The 10009-nt window shown below is 44.2% G+C and overlaps 1 pseudogene; it reads left to right on the top strand.

Annotated features, from left to right (window-relative positions):
• Positions 1–8735: 8735 nt before the first annotated feature.
• On the top strand, positions 8736–9648 carry LOC110152437 (ferritin heavy chain pseudogene; annotated as a pseudogene).
• Positions 9649–10009: the final 361 nt, after the last annotated feature.

Here is a 10009-nt window from a genome sequence, read left to right as displayed (position 1 = left end):
GAAAATCCCATGGACAGAGGAGCCTGGTGGGCTACAGTCCATGGGTTGCAAAGAGTCAGATGTGACTGAGCAACTAACACTTGCTCTATGTTCTATATTAATATGGCAATGGCTTTCTTTTTTTGTAAAATCAAAAATCCTCTTTGGATTTTTTTTTTGTTAATGAAAATCAGTACTAACACAGTGTGACACAGTTTTCACTCCAATCCCAAAGAAAGGCAATGCCAAAGAATACTCCAACTACCAAACCATTGCACTCATCTCACATGCTAGTGTAGTAATGCTCAAAATTCTCCAAGCCAGGCTTCAGCAATATGTGAACCGTGAACTTCCAGATGTCCAAGCTGGTTTTACAAAAGGCAAAGGAACCAGAGATCAAATTGCCAACATACACTGGATCATCAAAAATGCAAGAGAGTTCCAGAAAAACATGTGTTTCTGCTTTACTGACTATGCCAAAGCCTTTGACTGTGGATAACAATAAACTGTGGAAAATTCTGTGCAATACCAGACCACCTGACTAGCCTCTTGAGAAACCTGTATGCAGGTCAGGAAGCAACAGTTAGAACTGGACATGGAACAAAAGACTGGTTCCAAATAGGAAAAGGAGTACGTCAAGGCTGTATATTGTCACCCTGCTTATTTAACTTACATGCAGAGTATATCATGAGAAACACTGGGCTAGAGGAAGCACAAGCTGGAATCAAGATTGCTGGGAGAAATATCAATAACCTCAGACATGCAGATGACACCACCTTTATGGCAGAAAGTGAGGAAGAACTAAAGAGCCTCTTGATGAAAGTGAAAGAGGAGAGTGAAAAAGTTGGCTTAAAGCTCAACATTCAGAAAACTAAGATCATGGCATCCATCCCATCACTTCATGGCAAATAGATGGGGAAACAGTGGAAACAGTGGCTGACTTTATTTTTCTGGGCTCCAAAATCACTGCAGATGGTGATTGCAGCCATGAAATTAAAAGATGCTTACTCCTTGGAAGGAAAGTTATGACCAACCTGCCGGAGCCTGCCGGCAAACGAACTGGTCGAGAACGCAATTACCAGAGTACCTAGGAAATAAGACTCAGAAAGATGGGGTTGAGAGGGACGGAGTCAGCTTGCGTCTGATTCCGACAACTTTATTGAAGAATACCACACCTATATATATGCTAACAGGAGTTACTAATAGATCAAAGGTTTGCATATGTGCAGAGCTACAGGCACAGATGTTTTAAATTCCTCCACTTAAGATCAGTAAAGCATTACCCTAGCGCCCAACATGATTAAGATCAATAGAACATTAACTAGATAGAAAACAGGCTTCAAGCATGACGAGTTTATCAGCACCAGGAAAACAGGCGAAAGGTCACCGGGGTGTTTTTTCCCTGAAGGGGACAAATGCCAGTCTATACTTTAACAAGAAGGGGTGGCAGGACAAAGAGAGACCCTTTGTTCTCTCTTAGGGCCGTAAGGGGCCTGTACGTTCAGGCCGGCTCCCTGCACCAACCTAGACTGCATATTAAAAAACAGAGACATTACTTTGTCAACAAAGGTCAGTCTAGTCAAGGCTATGGTTTTTCCAGTGGTCATGTATGGATGTGAGAGTTGGACTATAAAGAAAGCTGAGTGCTGAAGAATTGATGCTTTTGAACTGTGGTGTTGGAGAAGACTCTTGAGAGTCCCTTGGACTGCAAGGAGATTCAACCAGTCCATCCTAAAGGAGATCAGTCCTGGGTGTTCATTGGAAGGACTGATGCTGAAGCTGAAACTCCAATACTTTGGCCACAAATGATGCAAAGAGCTGACTCATTTGAAAAGACCCTGATGCTGGGAAAGATTGAGGGCAGGAGGAGAAGGGGACAACAGGATGAGATGGTTGGATGGCATCACCGACTCAATGGACATGGGTTTGGGTGGACTCTGGGAGTTGGTGATGGACAGGAGGCCTGGCGTGCTGCAGTTCATGGGGTCGCAAGAGTCGGACATGACCAAGCAACTGAACTGAACTGAACACAAACTTTCAGAAAACCAGGGCGGGAGTGGGATCGGAGACTTGTACCCAGTATTTGCCAAGTGCATGCAATATGTGATGTACTGCCTGTTTTCTGACAGTGTCTGTATCACTCTTGGAATAGTCCTGTGAGGTATGGATCTTCTTTATTTTACAAGTGAGAAAATAGTTTCAGAGTAATGTTACTGCTCCGAAACTACACAGCTAGTAATTGAGTGAGTCTAATTCCTAAGAACATAATAATGTCTTTGTATGCTTTCTGCTCTTCTGTCATCTCATTATGGGGGACTATGTGATTTTACATAGGTTATGGACTATGTCACACTACATAGGTGATTTCATTTAAGCAACAGGCGTGTGAGATGTGTCTCATTATAGTTTTACAAATAATTAGCACGTACACTTGTGGGCAGAGTTTGAATGTCCCTTCCAGGTGTTCCTACCCAGAGTCCATGCCCTCCCCTATTGCACCCAGTCCTCAATGACCTACTTCACCTCTGATATTCACAGAGCACACAGGTCCCTAAAGCTCATCTCCATCTTAAACTGGCTACTCTCTACCTTTAATTCATAGCCAGGCTTCCAGAAAGGGCTACTTACACATGTTCACTTCTCTGAAAGAATGTGTCCTGTTGATTTAAGTTCTGAGATTACATCCATACACTCAGAAACCAAAATGTAAAAAAACAATATATGGTGAAGCCTTTTTCTAAACATAGGTCCTCAGTTTCCTAATGTTCTCTACTTTCTAAAATGTAACCTTCTTGAGAGTTTTCTGCATGTCCTCACAAACACTTGTAGAATGTATATATAAGCATATACAGATGTATAGCACCCTTATCTAAACAGTAGCATAACACATAGGATCCTGTACTTTGCTTTTTTCCGCCTTTGCAACATGACATGATTAATTTTTAACAGTCCATTTTACATACTGGTCACTAGAGATACTTTGGCACTTGAGATTCTTCCTGCTGCCTCTTACATCAAGATAGCTACCAATCACTCTGTACTTGATTAGCTTCATTCAAATGTCCTGAATACGGATTGCAACACTCTCCCAAATATTACAACTAAATTAAACAAGCTTTATTTAGGAAACTGTGTTCCAGCTTGCATAAAAGTCTCTACGGTTATTTTAAGCAAGATGCAACTAACCTCTGACTTCTTCTTTCCTGAGTTACTAATCTTTAATAGTATAATAAATTGGCACTGGTAATGCACAGCAAAAATAATGCATTTAAGCCATGTGATCACCACCTTCCCCTGTGACAATGTCAATAGCATACGTTACTTTTTACACAAAACTTCCCAATTTACATGTGTTCTATCTCTCTATTGTGTCCAGAAGTTTGAGTTTCTTAATCTTATTTTATAGATGAAGAAATTAAAGATGTTAAGTGACTTGTGTGTTGGTCCAGCCATTTTCCCTAGAACAGTCAAGTTGATAAGATGGCTCTTAAATTTTTGAACAACTTTTGGATCGCCAACTACCTCTCTGTGAATGCCCCAGCTTGCAGATATTTCTGCTTTATGTTCTGAACACAAGGCAACTGTTAGAGTTTGGATTGTGGTTTCTGTCCCTCATCTCTGATTATCTTTCTTTCCCTTTCCTGTCATGCTTCTTCAAAGAAAGGAAGAAGCCATATGAGTGCTGTATATGTGGCTGGGCCCTCCTCAGCAATACAAACTCACGGGGAACATAACTCACTTCCAAACTTTACTGGGCAGGTTCTGAGTGGATTAATCAGATAGTAGAACATGCTTGGCTCTACTCTTTCCAAGTATGCATAGGGTCCTTCAGCCTTGAGTCGGGACACATCAAGGAAGGTGATTAGTTGGATACCACAGGAAGAATGCATACTGTTGCCCACAACTGCTTCCTAGTCCCCATACTGAGCAGTAGCAAGAACGGGGGTAAATGCTTTTACATCAGAGCAGGATGCATGGAAGCTCAGGTCACAGGGTTGGGACAGGACCCACAGGTGGGTGGCAATACCCAGGAAGAACAAGGAGAATCCAAACACAGCATTTCACCAAAAATATGAGTTCATTCTCTCCAATTTCATTAATGATTGGCCAGAGTAGAAGCTGTCTACCTCTGATCTCCCTGGCTTTCTAAATTCACACAGCTGAATGTTTAACAGGGAATCTCCAATTCAAGCATGAATTAAGAATCATCATGTTTGAAGAAAAACTTTTAAATTATAAAGAAGAAATATCAAACTGAACAAATGAAGAAAAAAAAAGCCCTTATACTCAAAACATAATGCAAACCCAAATTCAGAGACATTCTACAAAATAACTGGCTTATGATCCTCAAAAGTGTCAAGGCATGCAAGACAAAGAAAGACTCAAGAATGCCAGACTGAAGGAAGCTAACCGTCAAGATAACTAACTATAGCATGAGATTCCAGATTGGGTCCTTTTGCTGCATAAGACATTTTGGGGATAACTGGGAAAAAAAATTGAATGGCATCTGAATATTTGATGGTAGTAATGCATCAATGTTCATTCCCAATTTTGACTGTTCTATTGCAGCTACTAGGAGAATTTCCATGTTTTTGCAGAAAATACACACTAAAGTAATGGGGAGTACTAATTACTGTATCTCCTTCTTAGTACATCAAAGAATAGTGTTGCTGATTTCGATGCAAAGTTGCTTAAGAGTTCAGGAGCCAAAGATTATCACCCAGAGAAGGAGCAGCCAAGAAACAGTAAGTTCATTTCACTCTGCTTAAGCAAGGGAAGTGGTTGGGAGAATGTTAGGTTATGCTGTACTTGAAAAGTAAAAATTAATGTGAAAAATATCTACACCATTTCTCTCAGTGTTAGCAACTATATCTCTTTTTCTAAATTATATATCCTAATTTTTCACCATATATTTATTTTTATATTAGTCCTTTAAACTGAAGGCATGAGTATTATAGAAAAAGCATATTTGAAAGAGAAAGTCAGCTACATTCTTTTAGACAAAGTAAATTTTTTAGTGGAAGCCTGACTACATAAATGAGGCACCAACACCCACTTGATGGCGGCCATATCCAGAGGCCATATCCAGATGGCGGCCATATCCAGAGGCATTACCCTATGGACTTCTCCACACATCACTTGTTTCAGTCAGGGCACTTTTGCAAACAACAAAGTGAAAAGTGAAAGTGTTAGTCCCTCAGGACTGTAGCCTGCCAGGCTCCTCTGTCCATGGGATTCTCCAGGCCAGAATACTGGAGTGGGTAGCCCTTCCCTTCTCCAGGGAATCTTTCCCACTCAGGAATCAAACCCAGGTCTCCTGTACTGCAGGCAGATTCTTTACTGTGTGAGCCACCAATACTGGCTTCCACAGGGGAAATATCTGTGGGGGGTCAGGTAAGGGCCCCAGGCATTTCCGGCCAATAGCATCACTACTGAGGCTAAACCAAGACTTTTGTTGTTTCCTTTCATCCTAAGTGCTTCTTTCTCACTCCTCCTTGGGTCAAACTGGTCACATGATAGCAGTCAGTGGTCACAGGACCACAGCTGGACTAGAAGTCTCCACAAGAGAGTCACAGGATCTAGCCCCTTGTGACAAAAGAGTCATTTGAACTACTTCTGGATTCAAAAGTACAACTAAGGTGTTGGATTTTTTAACAATGCATACTCAATCATAAATTGAGTGACAGGAAAGGATGAAGGTCCAGTGATGATCCCCATGGCTCTGTGTTAAGTTTCTACAAGACATCTGTCTGAGTCCATTGCTGGCCATTAAATGCAGCACATGGGTGGTTTTTGACATATCAGCCCCTCTCCAGATTCAAAATTGGGGTGTGAAGAATCATGGTCCAGGGACTTTCTTGGTTAAGATTCTGCCCTCCCAATCCAGGGGGTATGAGTTCAGTCCCTGGGCAGGGAACTAAGATTCCCCATGACATCAGGTGCAGCCTAAACAAAAAAGTAGAATTACGGCCTATATTTGATAAGTGTTGGTTTAGTTATGCCAAAGAAACACACATAACCACGAAGAAATTATTTGTGATTTTTGTGCATCAAACTGCTGAGAGATGGAGAAGGGTGGTGATCTTCATAAGACCACACAAACTACACTCCTGCTGGGAAGAATCATATACAAATATCAATGGGTATTTGGAGAATTGATCAAGGGACAGCAGTTTCGGAGAGAGGTGCGAAATAACTCCCTAGAAAACTTACTTTAGTCCTAGGTGGAAAGGAAACCCAAGCCTCTCATTTATCCCCAGGGTGAAATATTGACTGCCGTCAATGTTAGAGGATAACAGATAACGAACTCTTGAGAAAATGTCATCTACAAATTAGACCAACAGAATATAAATCAAGAACAACTCAGCTGGGGGAGGGGAGGCAGCACATGACAGGACTGATACACCACCTAACCCCTCATCCTGGCTATGGTCAGGGGCTTGGCAGCCTGCTGAAAAGGTTTTATTCCAACGATAACCCTCTGTGATTTTGAATATTTACTTTAATTCCTTTCCTAGCAGAAAGTGAGCAAGAAGAGACTGTTGTTGTGTGGTTGGGTAGGGACCTGGCCTGGCTGAAGGTTAGAACAGTGCCAAGACCCAGGGTGGCGGGGTTACTCAGCTGCTACAGAACCAAGAACAGCTATTTGTCTGCACCTCTTTGTTCTCAAAACTAGGAGAGGTCTCGAGAAACAGCATGACTCTGTCTGGTTCACACCCCATTTTATTGAACAGAGGGTTTCCCTGGGCTCCCTGGTGGCTCAGATGGTAAAGACTCTGCCTGCAATGCAGGAGACACAGGTTCAATCCCTGGGTCAGGAAGATCCCCTGGAGAAGGGAATAGCAACCCACTCCAGTATTCTTGCCTGGAAAATCCCATGGACAGAGGAGCCTGGCGGGCTACAGTCCATGGGGTCACAAAAAGTCAGACATGACTGAGCGACTAACACTTTTCACTTTTATGTATTGAATAGGTGATTCAGGTCACAGGGGTGTAGCTGAGAGTCAGATCTGACTTAACTCCACTTTTCACATCACCTTGGACAAGAACTTTGTATTGAGGACTTTTCAATTTCCTTCTGTGGGCAAAGATATAAACAAACCTATCTATCTCACGAAATTGTGAGGATGAGCAAAAATACAGGTCAGCTAGTCTGGTGAGGACGCATCAGATCTTCCACTGAGACTGGCTCCCTGGTCACCTTGATGCCCAGTGCTCACGGTGGCTAGGCTCCCGAACACCACGCTTCATTGAGAGCTCTGCCAGGAAACCCTGCCCTGAGACTTTTCGAGTCTGTATTTGGGAGGTGAAGCCATTTTCCACGCCCACAGATGTTCCAAACAGGGTGTTACAGGCCTTTCTGAGCCACTGTTGTTGCTCCTTTCTCTCTATACTGTTTTGCAAAGGTGAAGAATTGCTTGGGGAAGGGGGTGTTAAGCATGCGGTGTGATGTGTAGTGTTGGAGACACAGAGGCCTTGGACTCCCTCCAGTTTACAGACCTAACAGTCTAGTTTGGAAGACAAAAATGGTACCATCCTTGAACCATCTCTTTAGCTTTAGTCCAGCATCCTCCTCTTCTGGGCAGCTGCCTCACACAAACACATCCTCCACTGATGGGTTTCCAGGGGGTGACCCTGTTCTTACACAAGCCACAGCTCCCTCACCACAGGGGTCAGCCAGTCTCACTCCCACCCCTTATGCCTCCCATTGCTGGTTGAAGGCTGAGGACCTGAGGACCATCTTGGGTTTCCCACCACTGAGGGAAATGGAAAAACTTATTCCTTGTTCTTCATGTGTCCTTGAGAGATTTTTCATTCCACTCGCCATGAGGGGAAAAGGGAGGAGGATTGATATATATTATTGATGAATGTAGCCAAAGAATCGGAGTATGATGATTCAGCTCTATCTAAACTTTTTAACTTTTGTATCTGCATTTCCACCAAGAGGAAATGCTATGGGCTTACAGGAACTTATAACCTGTAGTCATCCAGAACTTGTCCTGGCTAACTAGTCAGGGTAGGCGAACTGCTACAACAAATATTCTGAGTCTTATTAGCTTAACACAGTACATTTTCAATTTCTGTTCTTACTGAGACCCAGCGCACACTGGTGGGGCAGAGGATGGGGCTAGAGTCTCCTTATGTCATTCAAAGGATCAGGAAGGGAAACCATATGAGTAGTTCTGAGGTAACTGTGGACCCACTCTGCAGAAGACAAAGAAACAAAACACAAAGACATAATCAATCTAGAAGGCATACAGGAAAATCTTCCAATTTCAGAAAATATCAAGCTTTTGGCATTTGGGATGTCCTTATCTTACCTGCAAACTCCAAAGCATGTATCCCAAAGACAGAAGACCACTCCCTAACTGATACACTCTGCACTCCCATTCAGAGGAGGAGACTAATAGTGGAATGGATATCATAACTGTAGGTCAGATCCATGGTAAAACTTCAAGGCTAAACAAATGAATCCTTTATACCCAAATATGGATGGGCAAATAGTTACCAGATATTTGAAAGAAGTGGAAGAGATCATGATGAATAAACTGAACTATTTCTGGAGAAAAAAACAAATATGCTACAGGAAAAAGAGGACAACATTACCAAAAAATCCAAATTCATATTCACAGAACTGTAAAGATGACAGTGGGTTTATAAAATAGGAACAGGGTGCTATAAAAGGCAGGAATTAAAGAATAAGAGAAAGTAAGTCCTTGGAAAAAAAGTATTATGGTAAATTAAAAACTTTCTGGATGCGAAGTACTCAGCTCAAAGTGGCTCTGCCTCACCCTGCCTTTGGTGAGACAGTGGTCTCGCCCTGCAAACAGATCCTGCCCACTGATACCGCCCATCCACATGACCTCTCCCTTAACCAATCTCAAGCCCATGCACTGAACCCGCCCAACGGACGCCATTACCTCTCCACCGCAGAGCCACACTCAGCCAGCTGCCTTCTGGCTCGGAGCTTGCCTCCGGCTGCCCAGAGCGTCCACCATGGGAAGGTTCGAACGAGTCCGCAGGCGCCGTCGTCGGCGCCCGCGTCCCCGCCGATTCCAACCCCGCAGACGCCTCATCCGAGCTGCTATTCCCTGGTTCTTGGAGTGGCCAGCCATGGTGCCCACACCGCCCTCACAGGTGCGTCCGAACTACCGCCCTGAGTGTGAGGCCGCGGTCAACAGCCAGACCTCCCTGGAGTTCCACGCGTGCTTCCAGTGCAGGGCTGTGGCCTTCTACCTCGACCTCAGTGATGACGTGGCCCTGAAGCATTTCTCCGGTTTCTTTGTGCTCCGCTCCCACGAGCACAGCAAGACAGCCGAGAACCTCATGTTCCTGCAGAACCGGCGTGGGGGCCGCATCTCTTTTCTCAACATCAGAAACCCCGAGAGCCAAGACTGGGAGAGCGGGCTCCAGGCCATGCAAGACATCCTGCACCTGGAAAGGTACATCAACCAGAGCCTGCTCGACCTGCACCAGGTGGCCACTGAGAGCTGCGACGCCGACCTGTGCCACTTCGTGGAGACCGGCTACCTGGACCAGCAGGTCAAGTTCATCAAGGAGCTGGAGGACCATGTCAGCAACCTGAGCAACATGCAGTCCCCGGAAGGTGCCCTGGCAGAGTTCTTCTTTGAGAAGCTCACCCTGAGTGACAGCGACAAAGAGGACTGAGCCTGGACTGGACTTTCCCCTGAGACCTGGGTGAGTGCCCACGGTCACCCTGCCTGCCCTGGACTCTGCAGTATTGCCCTTGCAGAATAAGTTCACTTAAGTTTTCCTTCTTTCAGTGTTGCCAGTTCTTCCAGTAAACTAATTGCTTCCTAAACAAATAAAGGTCCCTGTTGATTCATGCGTGCAAACCCTTAACCTTTCAAGTTTTAAAACAGGTATCCAGGGAGTCTCTTGAGCTACCAATGCCCTGTCCACAGGCAGCTCAGAATCTCCACAGAGGGAGGGAAGAAGGGGATGCATGGGACCCTGAACAATACAAAATGTACCTTCCCCTAATAAACAATGTGGTATATGGGGTGGC

Source organism: Odocoileus virginianus, unplaced genomic scaffold (genome assembly GCF_023699985.2).
Source record: "Odocoileus virginianus isolate 20LAN1187 ecotype Illinois unplaced genomic scaffold, Ovbor_1.2 Unplaced_Scaffold_10, whole genome shotgun sequence".
NCBI classification, from domain to species: Eukaryota; Metazoa; Chordata; class Mammalia; order Artiodactyla; family Cervidae; genus Odocoileus; species Odocoileus virginianus.
This window is presented reverse-complemented; position numbering and strand designations above follow the sequence as displayed.